Here is a 20,544-nt window from a genome sequence, read left to right as displayed (position 1 = left end):
ATGAACTAGTGGATACATTGAAGCGAAACTTTCCACTGATGGATTTTTTGTAAAGAATATAATAACTCCAGCACTACTTCTCTACAGAAAGGCAAGATTTAATGTTTATGTTTTTTTTTTTCAAATAGACGTTGTTTAATAGATAAGTTTTTAATTCGCTGGATGAGTTATTTCTTCAAATAAGGAATTAGAAAATAGACCCGGGGCTAAATCTTGAAAAGTTGCTTAATTTGCGATAAATTCGTAACGTAATTCAGGCAATTTTGAGACAGCGAATTTTTGTGACAATTTAGTTCTGTTGTCAATGTTGAGCAAATGACCTTTTCATATTAAAATATTTGCACAATTCTACAATCTTTTAATTCGACTCAAAATGTATGTGACAGCCTCGGTTCGCATGCTTTCGGAATCGGATCGTTCGATATCATGCCGTGTAATTTATCAAAGATTTCAAGTGTGGCGACTTTAATTGTGTGATCAGAATGATCGGCGCCGGTTTTGTTGGCACAACTGCACGAAAAATCAATAAACTAGAGGTGGATGATTCTAAGCAGGTCTAATTCAAATTCTACCTACAGATTATAAGAAGACATGCGGAAGGACTGTTTTTAAGAGCTGGAGAACTTATTGTAATAATACAAAATGGAAATATTATTGTATTGTATTATGTGTCGGGTATTTTTTTAAGAGCTTGATAACTTAAAATGATAATACAAAACACATATATTGTTGGAATGATTTTTTTATTTTTGTATAATATATATATTTTTATTATATTCTGATAGATAAATTCAGCCCATATATTTTTTGAATATGATATTCGGCATACATATGTACACCGCGACTACGAGTTATATGGTCCATTCTCGCATACTAATTTTATACTATTTTTTCAGGAAATCTGAGTGATAAATATAAATGAGCTTAATCAGCAAAAGTGCGACGCAAACGATTGTCATTTGGCTTCAATTTTTGCATGAGTTGTATTCTTACACGTAACATTTCTCATGTATTCGAAGGACAAAGGCCTACAAGACGTCGTCGAATTGACATTTCGGCATTTCTGCAACATTTCGCTCTACGAGCTTCGCGAACAGATTAATTTTTTTTCAAAGTAAATCTCCACAATTTAGATACGTTGTTCTGGCGTTAAACGGTTCAAGATGACTTGCCAAACCTTATTGAACAAAAATGTCAACACTGTTCTCATTCTCAGCTGTCAACCCATAGTTATCGATATCGCTAGGTCTCATGCAGCTAAAGCAAAACCCGAGAAAAGATGTCCCATTGCAAAAAAAAAAACAAAAACAAAAGAAACAGAAACAGAAACTATCAATAACTACATACTTTGTACTTGTCCTGCATTATGTAGTAAAAATTAAAAATTTTCTGAATAGAGCTTTTGAGTGAAATGAGCTTAAGAAGAATGTAGAGAAATAAAAACTCTTTTCGCTTTGAGAAAATGGGGTAAAAATTGTAGAGAGTCACATTTATAGCCATTTTTGCAAATTTGTATCGACAAGATTTGACTTTAATGGCAAGTTATTCAGAACAGCCAAGATAAAGATTGAGTACAGTTAGTCATTAACATTAGAAACAAAAGACCAGCCGCACTATGTGCGCATATTTGATGTGAAACTTCTTAATTTCTGGATTAAATTTAAATATTTTAATGAGGATTGAAATAATTTTTTTATAAAATTACATACAATAATAGTGTATAATATTATTATTCATTTATTTCTGAAATTTGTACATAAGTCGGTGCTTGAATAGCCTGTACAGTTTGTATTGATGGAACAGTGTATACAATCGGTTTGTGGTAAGTGAAATAGGTTCTTGACTCGATTGTGTCGATGTAGCGAGAAAATACGGCATCTATCGTTGTTCCTGATTTTGTTGTTGAAATATAGCGGTCATTACTCATTTGTAAAGTCAGTTGATGTTCTAAAAATTTTACTTATTTCATGGAAGTGTTGTCCGATGCAGTTCATATGAGAGGTTTCAGATCGTCGCGTTGAGAAAGAAGTTTACCACCATCACGAGTGTATCTTAATAACAAACCATGTAAAAATGCGATAATGTCGTTGATATGCGAATTCGGAGTTATGTAGACACCCACAATTACTATGTTTTGTCCATCTATTGCACGGCACACAAAAATACAAATATCACCGATGTCTTCTGCTATAGCTGCATTTGATGTTGACTGTACAGTGGTAAATCATAAGTGTGGTGTGAGAACATTCACGGTATAATTTTTGTTGTGGTAGATAGCGACTCCTCCGCTTCGAACATTCCTTTTTTACACTGGATGATGCAGTTCAAATTCGGTAAACTGATTTCCTCGTCTTCACGCAACTAAGGTCCTTATTATGAGCAACATTCGATCTTCGACTGTAGTCGAAAGTGCTGATCGAACGTATTTTCATTTGGTATTATTGTGCCATTCGGAATTCACAGAAAGGTTGTTAGTTCGAATCTCGGTGAAAGCAAAATTAATAAACACATTTTTCTAATAGCGGTCGCCCCTCGGCAGGCAATGGCAAACCTCCGAGTGTATTTCTGCCATGAAAAAGCTCCTCATAAAAATATCTGCCGTTCGGAATCGGCTTGAAACTGTAGGTCCCTCCATTTGTGGAACAACATCAAGACGCACACCACAAATAGGAGGAGCAGCTCGGCCAAACACCTAACAGAAGTGTACGCGCCAATTATTTATTTTTTATTTTTATTATGGTGCTCATTCGTTGAAGAATAGGACTATTGTGAATTTCGATCGCTCGACGCATTTACAATAGATAATTTTTTCTCAGCTGATACAGCAAATCAAAATAAAAGAAAAACCGATTGTGTTGAAATTCTATGCTAACAACATTTTTAAAAGTTAAAAAAAGTATTTTTTGTGAAAATGAGTACAACGGAGTTGTGGTGCGACGATTCATCGGACGATGAAAGATTATTGGAACTAGCTAGAAGTAGAAAATAGTTGAGGGGCGCATCCAACCCCCTAGATATGACTTCCACTGAGTACGTTTAGAATTTTCAAAATGTGTTGACGTACTTAATATTACAGAAATTTCCTTACAGATTTTTAAAGAACTTTAGATTATCTAAAGAGGCGTTTATGAACCTACTGTCCAGTACAGAAAACCAGTTGCAGCAGTGCAATCGAGCCAAATCCATTCCAAATATGTTAAAGCTAGCCACAGTTCTGTGATTTTGTGCTCAGGGCTCGTACCAATTGAGTATTGGTAATGAAGGTATGCTAGGACTTGCTCAACCCACTGTGTACGATGATGCTGAAGATATTGAAGTGGAGTCAAATAACGGAGAAGTAGAAAACATAAGAAATGAAATTTTGAGAATATTATAGAAAAATCTAAAAAGTATTAAATAGAAACCTTTACGCCACAGTTTCTGTTTTATTTTTGTTATAAATTTTCTTTATTCAATTATTCGACATTCGAAAAAAATATGTATTTCAGTTCCTCTACGTATTTCAGCCCATACCTACCAAGGGAAAAAATGTATTTCTATAAACATCACAAAAACAAAACCATTATTAAGCTTAATCCATTTTGTTGCCGGTCTCACTGGTGCTCCCAAGCAATTCAGCTCCGTTGTAAATTCCTCCCATTTTTTTGCTGCTTGAACTTTGGTGCAAATCCCTTTTGCGAATTGTGGATTCGCCTTTCTAATTATTGTTTGGTACTCACGACTTTCGATCTGCATAAAATTAACAATTTTAGTATATATTTAGTATTTGGTTACTATAAAACAATAAATAATCGCAAACGACTTACACTTTAACAAGTTTTCCCACAATACGCTACAGGATCGAAAGCAAAATTGCATTCGCTTCTAAATTCGGTAAACAACGAAAATTTCGATAGGGTTGCACCGCTCATAATACCAAATTGACATTCGATCTTCGACAACCAGCGAATATCGAAGATCGAATGTAACTCATAATAGGGGCCTAAGTCTCATGAAAAACTACCACATTGCATTTTTCCATAACTGGGTTCAATACGTCAGTAGGATGAGCACGTAGACTTTGACAATTAAAAGAGAATATCGACAATCCTTCTCTTTGTTGCGTAAATTGAATCATTTGTTGATCAAGAGTTTCCAAACAATTCATCGACAGTCTTTGAAATTCTGCTTGCAATGATGTCATTGTTGTTGATGGTCTCCGGCCATCGTAGAATCTCAAATCATCATTGCGTGTAATTATAAACTATGGATCAATGAAAGTAATACGTGACAGTGCGACATACACTAGCAATTGTGACTGCTTTTTATCGTATTCATAGACTATTTCAGAATATGTACCGCCCTGAGATTTGTGTATGGTACTAGCACATGCAGTAAATGTGTAGGTTTTGCATTTAAAGTTTTATTGTGGTTTAATGGTATTGTAGCTGATCGTCTAGCTATCGGTACTGCTATTTTACTAATATTGTTAGCTATCATATGTGCATTGCATTTCTTTCGAAGTTTTTGTCCTGTTTTCGGAGTATCAGGAAAGTCAAGCTGTACAAAACTCACTTCCCCAGCGTTGTTATAATCTATATACATTTCGTGACGGGTTTTCGTAACGCTAGCTCGTGTGTCGCGGCCTTGAAATTATACTCTGACACGCGTAAAGAAGTTTCATTTTAAAAATTATTTCAAACAAATAGTCAAATTAGCCGTCAAAGTGATTGCAAATTTAGATAGAGAGCTGAGAAGTACTTACAGTGGGTCGAAATAGCCACTCATGCAATACCTATAATAAGGAGTCCGTTTCTAGTAAAAGAGAATAAAATAAAATAGAGGCAATACCTAATTTCACGCATTGCAAAGTTTTATTCTCTTTTTCGACAACTAACATCAATCTCGCACTAAACCATTCGGCTCTAAATATATCAGTGACCATGCGTGTACCTTTTATACACATACATAACACATTTACACAGGTAAACTTATACTTATATGCATCCTTGTTAGAAAGTAGTTAGTTGACGCTTGGCGTGCGCAAAACTAAATCACCTGCTTTATGGGCTTTACTGCTTTAGTGTGTCCGTTTGTTGAATGAAACTACAGCTGGGAAAAGTCTCACATAAATTTTAGAATAATTCTGAGTACTTGCAGGAAATGGTTTTTAATAGTGATAATTCAGGTTATACAATTTCTAATCTGAATCTAAATTTTTAACCAGTTTATATATATATATATGTATAATTAGCGCGTGCACCCTTTTTGGTTGTTTGGCCGAGCTCCTCCTCCTTTTTGTGGCGTGCGTCTTGATGTTGTTCCACAAATGAAGGGACCTACAGTTTCAAGCCGACTCCAACGGCAGATATTTTTTATGAGGAGCTTCTTCATGGCAGAAATACACTCGGAGGTTTCCCATGGAAAGAGGGGCGACCGCTATTAGAAAAAACTGTTTCTTAATTGTGACTAGTTTAGAGTCATTAAAAATTGATGGTCGCGTGAAACTTAAGTTTTATTTATGAAAATATAATTCCATACCTGTGGATTTTTGGGGATGTAATAAATTCAACTTGAGTCGAATTCGTACTTTCCATAAGGTGACACGCTGAAACTCTGTCATTTGCGGGTTAATATAATTGTTTTTTGTATGCATGACACGTCAAGGCCACTAGAATACGGGTAATTTTTGTGAAAACTACGGAATAATTCATAAGCGGTTTTAACTCTACGTCAATTCTACCTCCTTGGGCATGAAAAATAGACAAAATACTCGGTTTTAGTCTTTTAGACACCAGATTTTGAGGAACACTTTCCCAGCCCATCTGGTTTTTTAATTAGGAGTTTTTGGAGGGTCACCATTCTTCATTGGGATTAAGCAACGATACTGGTCTACGTAAACAGGCCCTCCAGGCTCTCAATAACAACATTCGCCAAAAAACGCATCTCCAACTCAACGAATTTTGACGAATGTGATAGTACAAATACCACAAGAAGGAGTGAAATTTTTTGGCGATAATTATGAAATATGAAAGAATAAAATTTATTTCTTCAATTATTTTTTTTTATTATATTATTTTTCCAATTCGTTGTAATATACGCCATGTATGGACATTCGTGATCATTGTTCAACTATGTCCATTTTTGTTGTAGTGTTCCTGCTGTTAAACTCATGCATCATTCTGAGAGGCGTAAATTTGTCAACAGCTGCACTGACGGCATTTATTTTTATTATATTATTTATTATTTTTTAATTAATTTTGTAGTTACAGAAAACTACAATCGTTTGTTAACCACTAATTTAGAACCTCAGTATGCTATATTCATAAGATATTTTTTTTATTAATTAAAAAAGAAATCTCTGAAAAACCTTAATTTACGCTGTGCTCGGACTATCAACTTTATTTTTTTGGGCAAGTTTTTTAAAAGTTTATCTTACTTAATTGGATCTTCTAAATTCAATGGCGACCTCTGTTTTTGCAGATTGGCTCCAGTTTCTGGGATATTGGTATTTGAAAATTAACCTTGGAGTCAATTTTTATTTAATATGCGATGCAAAAAACTATTCGCAATATATTTTAATTTGTTTTTGATTTCTTATTTTAATTTGTTGTTTAGCAAATTTGATTCAATTTCAATTATTTTTTAAATAATTCCCTCAGTTTTAAAGCCATACTGTTAAAAATTTTTTTTCGAAATTTGAAACTTTATTGACGTAAAATGGTTACAAATTTAATATTCAAAGTATTGTCCATCGCTTACTACTACTTTTTCCCATCTTTCTGGCAATTCACGGATTCCCTTTGTGAAAAATTCGGTCGGTTTTGCCGCAATCCACGAATCGATCCATTTTTTGACTTCATCGTAATTACGGAAGTGCTGGTCAGCCAGGCCATGTTGCATCGATCGGAAGAGATAGTAATCGGATGGCGCAAGGTCTGGACTATACGGCGGGTGGGGTAGGACATCCCATTTGAGCGTTTCTAAGTATGTTTTGACCACTTGTGCAACATGTGGCCGAGCATTGTCATGTTGCAAAATAACTTTGTCGTGTCTATCGGCGTATTGCGGCCGTTTTTCTCGCAGTGCTCGGCTCAAACGCATCAATTGTCGTCGGTAGACATCCCCCGTAATCGTTTCATTCGGTTTCAGTAGCTCATAATACACAACACCCAGCTGGTCCCACCAGATACACAGCATAACCTTCAGGCCATGAATATTCTGCGCCGACGTCGATGTTGAAGCATGGCCAGGGTATCCATACGTTGCCCGACGTTTTGGATTGTCGTAATGGACCCACTTTTCATCGCCAGTCACAATTCGATGCAAAAAACCCTTTCTTTTTTGCCGTTGAAGCAGTTGTTCGCATGCCATAAAACGGCGTTCAACGTCTCTTGGCTTCAATTCATACGGCACCCAATGGCCTACCTTTCGGATCATTCCCATGGCTTTTAAACGTTTGGAAATGGTTGATTGATCAACTCCCAAAGTTTTTGCAACCTCTTCTTGCGTTTGAGCCGGATCTTGATCGAGCAATTCCTCCAATTCGGTATCCATGAACTTTGGCGGCGCACCCTCGCGTTCTTCGTCTTCCAAGCCAAAATCACCACTTTTAAAGCGTGCAAACCACTTCTGGCACGTTCGCTCAGCTAGAGCATGCTCACCATAAACTTCCACCAAGATACGATGACTTTCGGCTGCTTTTTTCTTCATATTAAAAAATTCCCCGCAAAAACACATTATTTGGCACGAAATTCGACATTTTCAAGTGTGGTAAAAATATTGTTGTTTACGCTTCAAATAAAAAACTTATACTGACGTTTGTGCCTTACGACAGTAGCTCTCCAATGAATGTTTGGAAATGTGGATCGATGGAATAATAATCAAGTTACGCCATCTGTTGTAAAACCGCAAGGAACTTATTCATAGTCCTATTACAAAAATCGGATAATTTAAACATAATTTTAACACAACCTTCAACGTCCTAAAGGACACTTTCAAATATCGTTGCTTTGAAACCTGGAGTTAATTTTACAAAACTGAGGACACCATTGAATTTGGAAAAATCCAATTAAGTAAGATCGACTTTCAAAACCTTTACGCACATTTTGAACTTGCACAGTGTTATTATTAATAAAAGCAAAACTAGTGAAAGTTAAAAAAACAGTTTTGTCCAAAGTCCGTAGATATACAATTCTATTTTCATATCTTGTATCCAGCTATTTTCCTACCGGGATGCTTAATGGCTACCGTCGCATTCAAATTGGCTACTCCTATTGACATAGCTACGTATACATCCACAGGATGTTCAATAAATAACAGAACTTTTTATTTAAATCATGGAACACGTAGAGCTATCTATTAAACTTTGATTATATTGAAAGGTACAAGCGTCAGCTTTCAACCGCAGCCAACTTCATGTAAATCGTTTGACAGATTAAAAAGTTACGCGCCTTTTATTGACAGTATGTTTCGCGCTTGTATCGTAAAAATACAATGGAGCAAAGAGCAAATATTAAATTCTGTGTTAAACTTGGAAAAACATTTAGTGAGACGTACGAATTGATGCAAAAAATTTATGGTGATGATTGTTTAGCTCGTTCAAATGTATATAATTGGTTTAAACGATTTAAAAATGGTCGTGAAGATTTGTATGATGATGAAAGACCTGGTCGTCCACGAGCAAGTAATCGTGCTGAATTGGTGGAAAAAGTCCGCGAAATCATTGTTGTTGACGGAAATTTCACTGTAAGAATGTTGGCTGACCCATCGTTTGTGGTCAAGAATTGTTCGTGTAAGACCTGAATATCCAGAAGGGAAACAACTGTTTTTATTGCATGATAATGCACCACCTCACAAAACCAAAAATGTTTGTGAATTTTTGATGCAAAAACATATTTGTTTCATTGATCACCCTCCGTTTTCTCCTGATCTATCACCATGCGACTATTTTCTGTTCCCTAAATTGAAAACTGCCATGAAAGGTGCGTTTTATGATGATATTCCAACCATTCAAGCAGCCGTGACACAGGTGTTAAAGAACATTCCCTTAGATGACATAAAAAAGTCCATGCAGAAATTCGTTCTGAACGTTGTACCGAGTTAAATGGAGACTATTTTGAATAAAAAATAACTTTCAAGCACAGTACGATACGTGTTTTATTCTACATCTGAAAAGTTATGTTATTTATTGAACATACTATGCATCTATAACCTTCCTCTCCATAATCATTACCATGCATGCCTGCGTAAATAGGCACACACACACATACATGAATGTGAGTGTATACGTGGACAGACAGTTATAAAAATGTTCTAGTCAGTCGACACTCTCACTAAAGTAGAATTTTCCCTCAACTACAAATCGTGTTTTAAATATTTTATTTACATTTTAATTCCACTATTTACTAGTCAACAAGACTACGAGTAGCAATTTGAGTGTAATATCGGTACACACATATACACACACATACTAAGGCATTTACTACTGCACATTAAGTCGAATCAATTTACATAAAAAATAAAAATAAATTACAATGAAGGGGTTTAAAGCAAAATAAAAAAATATTTAATAGTGGGAATGAATAAAAATGTACTCAATTTTTGAATTACTCTACTGGTATATTTTTAACACACTTTTATTAGGTCGGGTTGTATGTAATATATGTATGTATGTATGTATGTATATTAACGGAATCTTTGAGCTTAATTTTCACTGGCTTCTAAAAGTCTGATCGACTTGGAATTTTGCACACATATCAAGGACTGATGACAATGCAATAATTTGATAAAAAATTTCCATTATCCTTATTAGGATTGCCAGGATTAATATTTTCTTTTTTTACCTGTGGGCAGAAAGTAAGGTGAATTTGGTTGTAAAATGAAAGATCTTTATTTATTCTTGTAAATCAATTTCATCCCCTTCAAAACAATCCCCTCTCGATGAAATACACTTATGCCAACGATTTTTCCAATCCCCGAAACATGCCAAATAGTCCAATTCCGGTATAGCCATCAGCACCTTCTTCGATTCAGCTTTTATCTCCTCAATCGACTCGAAACGCGTTCCCCGGAGTGGTCTCGTGAGATTTGGGAATAGCCAGAAGTCACACGGAGCCAAATTAGGCGAATACGGTGGTTGCGGAACGATATGCGTGGAATTTTTGGCGAAATGGTCACGAAGAACGAGTGCAGTGTGAGACGGTGCATTACCGTGATGCAAAAACCAAGAGTTGTTGGCCCATAATTCTGGTCTTTTTAGACGAATTGCTTCACGTAAACGACGCATAACGCTCAAATAATGTTCCAGGTGGAAGGAATTCATAGTGCACCACACCACGAAAATCGAAAAAAACTGGCCAATGGAGTGGGGTAGCCGTTTCTCAGACTCCCTCCACGAAATAAGTTCTTCATCCCGATTAATTTTCTTTCATAATAAAAAATAGTTAAAACAAAAAAACTAAAAAACACGCTTTTTTGCTAATCGAACTAAAAAGTAGAAAATAAAAAATAGTTTAAAAAAACTAAAAATCACGCTTTTATTGCCAATCGAACTAAAAAGTATAAAGTAAATTTTAATGACAAAGAGACCTATAATGAAGTAATAGCAAATCGAACGATCAGTCATAGTCAACTACCTCACAACAGAATTATAACAAAAATTAAGATACAAATAGAATAATTCAAATGAGAGTTAAAAGCGTGGGATGCATTTTGCTTCACTTTCATAACCTTCTGTACATAGGTAGTTGCCAATAGAATGATTGTAATATTTACTATATCAAGCATCCCACGCTTTTAACTCTAATTTTAATTATTCTATTTGTATCTTAATTTTTGTTATAATTCTGTTGTGAGGTAGTTGACTATGACTGATCGTTCGATTTGCTATTACTTCATTATAGGTCTCTTTGTCATTAAAATTTATTTTATACTTTTTAGTTCGATTGGCAATAAAAGCGTGATTTTTAGTTTTTTTAAACTATTTTTTTTAAATTTATGAAAATGTTATATTTAATGGCCGAAATAAAATTCACACCCCTAAACGACAAGTGTTAAAAAATTCCATAACTAACCACACAGGTGAAGTTTCTGTGAGTAGAGTTAGTAACTGTGGAGAATTCATAAGTGAACATAGAGTAAAGGTTGAAAAGTTGAGCAATACCTCCGCCATCTACAACGTGATTTTAGAAGCGGTGAACAGCTCACGCGAAATTGAAATCCGTGTATGGATATATTAGATAAAGTAAAAAGTTCTTAGCGTTCTTTCCTTTTTTTACTGTTAATTATTATTTTATAAAAGTGCCGTGCAGTGTCAAACAAAAGAAAGAGAACAAATTAATCCAAATTACAAACTTCATACAAAAATTAGTAAAACTGGACAAATTTGCAAGTAATCTTCACTTAATTAAAACTGTCGCTTCTTATTGAGTTTGGAGAGCTTTTCAAAATTATTTCATTTACTTAGGTAGCAGCTCTTCGCACTTTCGATAAGAAATCTTGCTAGTGAGCTTAGAGATGAGTGTGGGGGCGAAGGTTTTCATGATCTCTCGGTTATCTTTCGCTAAAGTATACCTAGTTCAACCAGAAAGCTACTGGGATGATGTGATAGTCTGCGATGAGACTAAAATCATACTGTATTACAACGATGAACCCAATAGAGTGTGGAAGCAGCCATTACAAGCACTGGAAAAGAGAAATATTATACTGAGAGTGAAATATGGCAAAATTTTAATAATGGTGGGGGGACGCATATCCAGCAGGAGAATGTGTGATTTGGTATTTATAACCGATATGACTGATTCTCCACTGTATTTGAATATTCTACAATGCCATTTGACAAATGGAGCAAATATCTTTTCCTTCATTGTTGACAACAAACCTCAGTTTACGTTCCACCAGGACAATGATTCAAAACATAAAGCTCATAGAATGTGGCTGTATCGGAAGCCCAAATTTTAGTTCAATAGAAAATTTGTAGGTATATTTCGAGAAAAAAGTTCCAAAAAAACATTCAAAAGATCGAGCAGAACACTTAGAAATAGCACAAAATAACACAGAAGTATGATGTTCAAAAATTAATGTATTCTATGAGAAGCACAATGTTGAGCGTATATGCAGAGGAATTTTTGGATGAATACCAGTGCGGTTTTCGCCAGGGTAGATCCACAACAAACCAAAGTTTCACGGTAATGCAAATACTAAAGGAACATACAGAGTTTGATCTGATTTACAATGTCTGTTTATTAATTTTAAGCAAGCTTTCGACAGCATTAATAGAAGCCGTCTGAATGATATACTGTTTAAACAAAGTATAGCTAAAAATTATAAAACCAATCCAGATGACGATATCAAACACCAATGCGAGGGTTATGATAAATGGAGAATTTACCAACGAATTCACCGAGTGTTGATGCACACATTGAAATCAATGGTGAATGCATTCAAATTGAAAGAAAATCTTTAAAAATTCATATTTTCTTAAGCAATATGTCTGAATTTGGCTAAATTAGTAAGGTCAAAGCGGCGGCCACCGTAGCCGAATGAGTTGGTGGCGTGACTACCATTCGGAAGAGCGGAGTCTCGAATCTCCGCGCATGAAACACCAAATTTATAGAAAAAGACATTTCTAACAGCGGTCGCTCCACGGCAGGTAATGGGAAATCTCCGAGTGTATTTCTGCTGTGAAGAATCTCCTCATAAAAATATTTGTCATGACTGTAACTTACGAATGTAATGAAGAAATAAATAAATAAAATATGTTTTCAACTATAAATTTGTATTGTGATTTTAATCAACTTAAAAATATTTGTCGAGTGAATGTAGACTTTATGGCCCTTGTTTAGATTTACATGCACATACATATGTCTGTCACGAGTAAGTCTGAAGTGTCAAACCACCAAATCAAACTACTGCTATATCAAAACTGTGTAAACTACAAAGGCTGGCGTGCCTAAGCATAACAGGGGCCATGAGAACTACCCCAACTGCTGGCATGAAAGCGCTTTTAAATTTACCACCGCTACATTTAGCAATACAAGAGGAAGCTACTATGCAATCACTTTTTTTCATATGAAAGAAAAACTTGAATCAGGAGATCTTACCAAACACTTCAATATCTTGAACAGGGTTCAACATGCAGTATGCATTACCCAAGCGAATGACCACATAGAACCCATACTCAATTTTCTAAAAGAGCAAGTTTAGGAGGGTCATTTGCGAAGTCCGTGCAAAGTCAGAGAGATGGCACAACTGGCGCGTATCGAGGTTAGGTTTATTAACATCTTTTGGAAGAAACACACACCAAGTTTCAGCCAGATCGGTTTATTACTTTTTGCCTGGAAATTGTTTGAATCGAGGAAGTCGAGTGATTTAACTTTTCCATCCCGGCAACGCAACAGTTTACGCCTCAACAGTTGTGGTCGCAAAATGTATGGGAATAGGGTTCCAACTCGTTTCACATTCACTCTATTCTCCAGACTTGGCTCCTTCGGACTTCTATTTGTTCCTGAATTCTCACGGAGGTGAGAAGAGGCAGAAACGAATGCCTATTTTGAACTTTGACTTGAACAAATACTTTTATTCGGAAGAGATCAACAAATTAGAAGTGTATGTGCTTAAACGGAGACTATATCGAAAAATAAAAAAGGTTTACCCCAAAGAAGTAAGTAGCTTTTATTTTTGCACGAACTTTTCAAAACACTTTCGTACATATAAACATTAGGCCGGGTCGATTTGTGGGGAGGCAAAAAATCGCCCATGGCTCTGTGAAAATCATATTCTAGGGATCAAAATAAGAAACTTTGCCGAAGGAACCATACCTCTAAAACGAATTCTCATGTCCCCCAATTTGGGTCGAACTTTTTAGTTTCTTTTCTCATGTAAAGGCCAAAAATGGTGATATTTTGAAATGATTGTATGGGGAAACCCCCAGGGGAGTTCCAGGGGGTGTGCCACTGGCATGGGTGGATCGGCCGTCCAAAGTTAGTGGGGGTCGGTCATACATTTGGACTCGATTGGAGCACTCTAAATGGGTTAAAGTGGGATTTTTCGTTCGACCCAAATTGGGGGACATCAGAAATCGTTTTAGAGGTATGGTTCCTTCGGCAAAGTTTCTTATTTTGATCCCTGGAATATGATTTTCACAGAGCAATGAGCGATTTTTAAATTGACCCGCCCTAATAAACATACATATGCATATATAGTGATATTGAATTTTAGAAAAATATTTTGTATCAATTGTTGATTTTCCATAGAAGAGAAGCAGAGACTATTGCTTAACATTAATTTTTAATGAAAAATATACTTTAATGAAAAATTATTTGTAGTGATTTGCCCATCAGTTGTATACAGATAGATTCCCCACCGTACTGATACCACAGTTTTGGCAGCGTCGCAAAATTAATGCGTTAACAAAGTCGATTTTAGTTAGTATTATCTGCTAAACTGCCTATGATAATAATAAAAATAGATTTTAGTCGCTTTCAAACTAAAGCCGCTAATTTCAGATAGTATAATTTTTACCAGCAACTGAAAATATTTTTATTAATAATAAATGTACTTAAACACACAAACTACGCACAATTGCGCCAAATATTTTCAATTATCTAAAGCATAAAATATTGACAGCTTACTTGCCAATTGTTTCTATTTGTCACTGTATAATTTCTTTATTTCGCTTTATGCAAACATAATTTTCTGAAATTTCCTATTCTGCTATCAGACAGTAACAACTAGAAAGGAAAAGAAGAAATATCAATTGTCATCTGCCGGTTTTTGATATCAGTTCCGCACTTGTCACACGGCAAACATGGAAAGAAGTAAAACTTTTGTTCGTTGCGGCAAAGTATCCGGCGCGAATGTGACGCTGTCCACAAAAATATCTGCAATCGTCTGAACTATCAATTCCACGATTTGCCACCAAGGGAAAGTGGACTAACTGCGTCGTGCTCAAGAACTCTACCATATAGTATACGAAATAAAATGATAAGCAGACCCATTAAAGCTTGATCGCATATGATTAAATCGCAATTAATCTCCACATTTTATTGAAAAAGGGAAATTAATTGATTCAAGGTCTCTTCTTTTGGGTTGCATTCCACATTCGGTTCTAAGTACTCTCTTGCCTTCTAAAGTATAGTCAAAAATATGAGGCAAGATTGACTAATTGAGAGCATCGATGAGCTAAATTAAATCAAAAAGTTCTCGGCACAAGCGCCAGGTGACGCTGATTTGAAATTACATAAGTAAATGTGATCAAGTCAACTTATTTGAAATCTACTTTTTTGTTGTTAGGTTGCCACATCTTTGATTAACATTCCTACGAAACCACCGCATCATCATCCTTGCTTGACATTTATAAAAGTTACGACTTCTTGAGTAAATCCATCACTGCACGTGTTTTCGATTTTACAGTTTTAGAAATGTTCAAATTACATCAGCAAATTCACGTCATTAACTCTCAGGACCCATGTTTCACAGCCGTGAGTGCGTACTGAGTACTACGCCTAAGTATTTAAACTCTTGCATGAGCTCAAAAATGTAGCTTCCGATTGTGATGTGGCTATCATGAAGAGCCGTGACATGAGACTTTTCCGTTAAGCAATTCGCCAAAAAGAAAGAATATGTGGGAACGTCACTCGTGAAATCTGCACCATGATAACGCACCATCGCATAGTGCCACCATTATCCGTGATTTTTTTCCCTTTATCGAAATGAATACCATCCAACAGCCATTGAAGCCACCTGATATAGCTTACAGCTATTTTTTTCTCTTTGATTGAATCAAAAACTTACTACGGGAACGTGTTTTAATAGCCGAAAGGAAGGAAAAAAAGGAAAAATCTGATGGCTATACGGAAAACAAAGTTCCAGAAATGTTTCGAGAGCAGGATCAAACATTGGCCTCTTTATGGGTAGTACTGGTGCTCGGCAGTTTATGGGGAGTACTTTCAAGGCGATAATATCACTTACATATATTTGAATCTTCTGAATATATTCCGGGAACTTTTTAAATAATTAAGTTGGTAAGCTAATTTGTTTAGCAAAATATTATGGGATACCCTATCAAGAGTGTTCAGAAAGTCAGTATTGATGGTCTGTACTTCATAGGCAGGCTGGAAGCTAGACACCGTAGACCTTGCACTAATAAACTCATGCTGATTCGGCCTAATGTGGTTAGATACAGCAAAAATCAGCAATTTCCACTAATTTCGAACATTCAAATTCAACAAATTTCCATCGAAATTCCCAACTTTTAAGCAGAATTTTTAGAAAAATATAATGCAAGCTTTCAGTGGCTTAAAAAACGCGTTCATTTCCAAATCGTTTCGAAATTGTTAGCAAAATAGGTCTGAAGTTTGTAACGCCGTTTTTAATCCGGCTTTTAAAGATTGTTATTATAGGGGCCTTTTCCAGTTGTATAGACATAGTTCGCAGAGAGCGACTTATCAAAAAATTAACATTAATGGATTTGTGAGCGATAGCGCAGTTTTCGAGCAACACAGATGATAACCCGTCAATAGAGGTTATGGAAGAGGGAGTACTACTAATAAGAATACAAGTCAAAATGAATTAATTAATTTGGAGCATTAATTATCACTATTTTAATTATGTATATTAAATATTTGGTGGCAAAAAGGTGCCGTAAAATTAATCATCCTATCTATTTTTTTGGTCTTGACTAACTTCTTAATTAAATAAAAAAAAAAATATTTTGTATGTTGAAATCTTTATTTAAATTTTTATGCGCTCTATTGCTTGCCTGCAGCTGTGTCAAATATGATTGACGTACGACACCATCTGCATAAATTATAAATCTTCCGATAGGGTGATTAATTTTGCGCCACCTTGTATATAATAATTCACATATACTTCGCATGTATTTCGTCTTCGAAAGCCAGAGCTGGTGTCATTGAATTTGCTGATAGGCAATTCCTATCAGGCAGAATACAAATCATTTCACAGTAAAAAAGTTAGCTAAAAGTTGAGGGTCAGATAGCAGAAAATGTGTTTGTATGCAGTATTGCTTATTAAATATTTGCTATCACTTACGGAGGGAGAAAATTGTTTTTCATATCTACTCGCACATTGCCGTGCTAACTTGGCTCAAAGGTAATACAGCATGAAGATAGGCATAAATAAATAAAGCCACTACTGGGAAAAGGAGTGCCAGACTGGCAGCCTGATTGAAAGGAAGTCACTTATTGCCTATTCTCAACGGCATTGAATGCAGCTGATTGAGTCAATAAAGTTTTGCCATTGAAATTGCCTGAAAGGAGATGAAGAACAGAGAGCTGAACTACGAGATTGTAAAAGTAAGAGGAGTCGAGGAATGCAGAGTTTGAGCAAGCGAGGAATGATGAGACGGAAGGCATTAATAAATTTTTATACTTAGTCTCGAATACAAATTGAAAATATCCTGATTTGTATTGACTGCGATTTGCGGATATGAAGCAACGATTGCAAATTGAATTTTATATAAATACTCTAAATAGAAACAAAAATATTTTGAGAAGAAGGATGAGCATAAGTGGTATAGTATTTTAGTATAATAGGTAGGCGTATGGGAAGATTAAATAGTTCGGGTTGAATATTTTTTAAAGAAGTTGATGAGTCGAGAGCAGCGAAGAGAGCAGAGAAGAGTTGCGGTACTAAAGCCACGTCGAGCCAGAAAAAGCCCTGAGAGTGTGTTTAAGGAGGAGGTGCGATAAAAGCGTAGTTCGCAGTGACGCCGAAGCAGGAATGTTGTTGCTGTCTTTAAGTAAAATTTTTCATTAAGGGGAAAGTACACAGAGAGTCTCCAAATTTTCTGCACACTCAGAAAATCGCCAAGTTTCATAATTTTAGTATTTGTCCTATTTTATTGAGTTTTATTACTCCTCTTGTAAAATATGTTTACTCGGGTCTTCATCCCGCTTTTGTATCAGTGCTGGCCACGATGCCAACACGCGTTTGGCGGTTTCATCTTCCTCTCTACAAAAACTGAAAGTCCCATTGGATTATTCCCGTGTCACCAAGATGATAATCAAACACGCGCTACGGGCACGGTAAAATCCTAGCTGGTATTTCGGAGGCTCTCAAACTGATGGAGTACGCCTACAATTGCCATTACAACATTCATGACCCTTCTACCCTCAAGGTAAGAGTGGGAAAGGGACCGGGTAAAACAGAGCGAGTCCATCCATATATCTACAGATGGCTCAAAGCTCGGGGGCAGGGTTGGCTGAGGTGTGTGTTCCGAATATCTGGGGATCTCCTTTAGTTGTCGGCTTCGCGACTACTGTAGTGTTTTTCAGGCTGAAATGGTGGAAGCAATAAAAGCCTTGATACTAGTACTGTGTGATGCAATATCTGCAGATGATATTTACACTTTCACTAATAGCTAAGCGGCGATAAAATCCCTCACAAAGCAGTCAACAACCTCCAAGCTAGCCATGAAATGCTACACATTTTTTAACGATATGACTGAGCCATTTCCTCTAAAGGTAGCATGAGCTCGTGGCCATTGTGGCATTGAGGATAACTGCAGGGCCGATGAACTGACGAGACTTGGCACCAAGTTGACTGATGAGTACACCGACAATGACAGAGGCCTACCTTTATAGAATTGTAAGCTACTTATCTTTGAGCGAATTTTAAGAGAAGCGAATGAAAGATGACGCAACGAATCCATTTGCAGAATCGCCTGACAATCGTGAAAGACTCTCAATGCTGAACGCACCGAATTTCTGCTAGGTCAAAATAGGCATAGATTTAGTGCACTGAATTCGGTCAGCCTAATAGGCGGACATGGCTTCTGCAGAAGATGTCTAAATGAGGAAGAGAAAGAGACGATCTCGCGCCTTCTGTGAAATTGTGCTGCTCTATCCAAATTTAGATTCACACTTTAGCTAGACAATTTTTTAATGGGTGGAAGCTATCAGTACAGTGGAAATCAGAGATCGTCTAAAATTTTTGAGGAGAGTTAAGTTCAAGTTCTGCACGAGGCAGCACAATGGGCTATGAGCCTGAGTGTGTCCCACAAGGGACAACCGCTTCAACCTAATCTAACCTATTAAGTTTACGATTCAATCTACAATGCTAGAATCTAGAAGTTCTGGTGATACTAAAACTATTCTTATTTACTTCCATATAATCTGAAAATCGATTTAGGTTACAGCTACCTATGATTGATTTTGATACTGTAGATCATCTCAGTATGATCTTCTTTGTCTTCCTTTTACTTATAGAATAGGAAAGCAGAAGTTACTTTACGCAAAAGCAAAAAACGAAAAAAGGACAAATTGTAATAACTAAAGAGTCTTTCAGAAAACGATTTTAGATGTTGTTTTAAAATGAAACATCCAAAATTTTAGATTCTTTCGCTAATGACCTTTGAAATACCCTTTATTATACACTTTATTCGCTCCAAATCGACTAAATGTGTTCCCTGCCTAAGAAAGCTTCGGAATTTTCGAGAGATTGACGTGTTTCAGTTGAACTCTGCGTCTACTCACAGGGAAAGAAATACTCAGGTTCGGCTCCACAGTAACTGGCTCTTACAACTGATTACCTGTTTGTGTTCACCTTCAAGCCCGAAGTGCACTCATCTTGGTTATTATTTGTAGGGGAGGGGTAGTTAATGCAAAGGCTTACATAATGCCCCATAACAATTAAGACGCGCTGAAGACCTCCAACATGAAAGTGTTGAGCAGAATGCACAAAAAATAATGTGACCATGCATGTAGACGATTGACTTTCCTACTGCAGATGATCGGGATACACTAATGTTGGCAAGCCTACTCCCAGTGCAGCAAGATGCAAGGGACTGTAGTTATTTTTGAGCGAATTTTATAAGTGGATTTGCTTTAGTTTTAAGTTCAATATGCAGAATTTGACTCGCCGACTCTGTATAAGAGGGGTAATGCAGAATGTGCTTATTTTCAATGTAAGTGAGGCTAATGGATTTTGGGTTGTTTTTAGTCGTAACTTCTATTAGAAATTCTTGTATATATTACCCGTAAAAACCTGTGTTTTTGGTTTTGGCTGAGCTCATCCTCCTATTGGTGGTGTGCATCTTGACGTTATCCACAAATGAAGGAACCTACGGTTTTGTAGCGCCTCCGTGCAGCAGATGGTTTTTTATGAAGAACTTTTTATTGACAGAAATACACTGCGAGGCTTGTCACTATCTGCCAGGGAGAGACCGCCTTTAGAAAAACTTATTACTATCGACTGATATTCCGTGCACGATTTTGGTTCGTTTTACGCCTTAGTCATAAGTGCAAGTGTGGACGAAAAGCTTTGGAATGAAACCTTTCCGAGAAAATATTCTTTCACTTTGGTCGAAATTTAGCAAATTCAACTTCTAGTAACATAGAAAACATCTGATTATAAACTGCAAAATGCTTCTTTGAAGAAATAAATGAAATGCATTTTAATATTCAGCCACAACAAAGTAGTCTTTTCTGTCAATTTTCTCACGAAGTACTTTTTTTCTCTTTATTTTTTATGTAGAAATAGCATATCCATATGTATGTATGTATGAATCTTCTAGTTGCGCAACTGACAATACTTGATTTCAAT

The sequence above is a fragment of the Anastrepha obliqua genome, chromosome 4 (assembly GCF_027943255.1).
Source record: "Anastrepha obliqua isolate idAnaObli1 chromosome 4, idAnaObli1_1.0, whole genome shotgun sequence".
Lineage (NCBI taxonomy): Eukaryota > Metazoa > Arthropoda > Insecta > Diptera > Tephritidae > Anastrepha > Anastrepha obliqua.
Note: the sequence above shows the minus strand (reverse complement) of the source record.